This window comes from Chiloscyllium plagiosum, chromosome 9 (assembly GCF_004010195.1).
Source record: "Chiloscyllium plagiosum isolate BGI_BamShark_2017 chromosome 9, ASM401019v2, whole genome shotgun sequence".
Taxonomy (NCBI): domain Eukaryota; kingdom Metazoa; phylum Chordata; class Chondrichthyes; order Orectolobiformes; family Hemiscylliidae; genus Chiloscyllium; species Chiloscyllium plagiosum.
The window spans coordinates 31,932,056-31,934,536 of record NC_057718.1 but is presented as its reverse complement, the minus strand read 5'-3'; positions in this window follow the sequence as shown (position 1 = coordinate 31,934,536).

Sequence of the window (2,481 nt, the reverse complement as noted above, 5' to 3'; positions counted from 1 at the left end):
CAACCAAAGACCCAAAGCATCCTTCCACATCCTGCAGAGATTTTCCTGTAGCTCCAAACACCTCATCTACTGTGTCCATTGCTATCGATGTGGACTGCTCTACACTGGGGAAACAGAATGCCAACTTGTGAAATGTTTCAGGGAATATCTCTGGGATACACGCACTAAACAACCCCACCACCCTGTGGTTGATCACTTGAACTCCCCGTCCCACTCTGCCAAGGACATGCAAGTCCTAGGCCTCCTCCACCGGCAAATCTTAGCCACCCGAAGATTGGAAGAACACCTCAACTTCTGCCTTGGGACCCTCCAACCACACGGAATCAATGTCAATATCACCAGTTTCCTCATCTCCCCTCCCCCCATCTTATCCCAGATCCGACCCTTCAACCCGGCACCACCCTACACTCCTACCTATCCCACTACACCCTCCTCTCTAATCTATCAACCCCACCTTCATCCACCTACTGCAGTCCCAGCTACCTTCCCTCCAGCACCACCCCCCCTCCCATTTATCTCTCAGACCCCTTGGGCCACCCCCACATTCATGACGAAGAGATTATGCTTGAAATGTTGACTCTCCTGCTACTCGGATGCTGCCTAACCAGCTGTGCTTTTCCAGCACCGCACTTTTTTGACTCCCGTTTCAGCATTGCTTGTTACATTCACTGTCACCATGTCCTCTCACCCCTTCCCCCACCCTAATGGGATTGCCTGTCCTTTCCAGCCTGGCAGTTAGACACACAATTATCCTGTCATTCTCAAATCACTGAATCTGAATGATTAAAATCCTTTAACCCTCCCAAGCACTGTGCATCCACCACCCCCACCCCAACTGTAGTATAAACGCTGCCCCCTGCAAACTTTACTTCATATGAAGAATCATCCAGGCTCGAAACCTTAGCTTGCTCTCTCTCCATGGATGGGGGAAAGTGGATCCTGGAGATTAGAGTTAAAATTAGAGGGTGCTGGATGCTGTCTGACCTGCTGTTGTTTTCAGTACAGATTGCAGCATCTGCAACAAATTGCTCCTACGTTTTGCTAAAATACTAACACTGTTGAAGCAGAGGGACCAGAAACTTAAATAAAACCCAACCTTTCCAACAGCCCAATGTTCAAATGCTCTTCCCACAACACTCTCCCACACAGACACACACAATACCAAACAGATATGTATTGACTGGTTCCCACGTGTCTGTCCAAAGCTTCAAACCTTTCGCCTAAATGTCACGTGTGCTTCCAGAATGCCATTAGCATTTTTTTTATTTCAAAAATATAATTTATTCATAAAATAATTTGGTCTGTACAGTTGGTCATGCCATACATATGTAAACATGTACATACAGAGATCAGAATTTATCATTTTTATACAGGTCTGTACATTTTTCAATCATATACCCACATAATTAGCTGAGGCGTCAGCAGAGCCCAAATGGCTGCATGGGCCCCCTGTTCTTCGTTAGGCAGGCAGACTTTACACAAGGGTCTTTCCTCACCGCGCCTTGGCGGCAGCCGGGGACAGGTAGAACCTCAGTACGTAGTGACACTTGGTGTTTGCGTACCGGGGATCCACGCACAGCTTGATGCAGCCACACACAAAGGTGTATTTTTTTCCCCCGTTGCCCAGATCTTTGTATAGCGAGTCCTTTCTGACCCAGAATGTCATTGGCATTTTTTTTTAATTTCAAAAATATACTTTATTCATAAATAATTTGATGGTCTGTACAGTTGGTCATGCCATACATATGTAAACATGTACATACAGAGATCAAAACTTATCATTTTTATACAGGTCTGTACATTTTTCAATCATATGCCCATATAATTAGCTGAGGCGTCAGCAGAGCCCAAATGACTGCATGGGCCCCCTGTTCTTCGTTAGGCAGGCAGACCTTACACAGTGGTCTTCCCCCACCGCGCCTTGGCGGCAGCTGCCCCAAGCTCCAGCGCATCCCTCAACACGTAGTCCTGGACCTTGGAATGTGCCAGACTGCAGCACTCAGTCGGGTTCAACTCCTTCAGCTGGAAGATCAGCAGGTTTCGGACCACCCAGAGAGCGTCCTTCACCGAGTTGATGATCCTCCAGGCACAAGCCATGTCTTGGTGCTTGTTGGAAAGCTCTGGCGATGAGGCATTCTGCCAAATGGCTTTGACAGTCTGCTCAGGGAACCGCTCGATAGGATCCGCCCTCTCCTTTTCCCGAAGGGTCTCAAGGACACTACGTGCTGACCACTTCCTAATGGACTTGTGGTCAAAGGTGTTTTTCTTCATAAATTTCTCCACGAAGGACAGGTGATACGGAACAGTCCAACTACTCGGAGCGTTCCGCGACAGCGAGGCCAGGCCCATCCTTCGCAACACCCGGGACAGGTAGAACCACAGTATGTAGTGACACTTGGTGTTTGCGTACCGGGGATCCACGCACAGCATAATGCAGCCACACACAAAGGTGGCCATCAGGGTGAGGGTGGCATTAGGTGT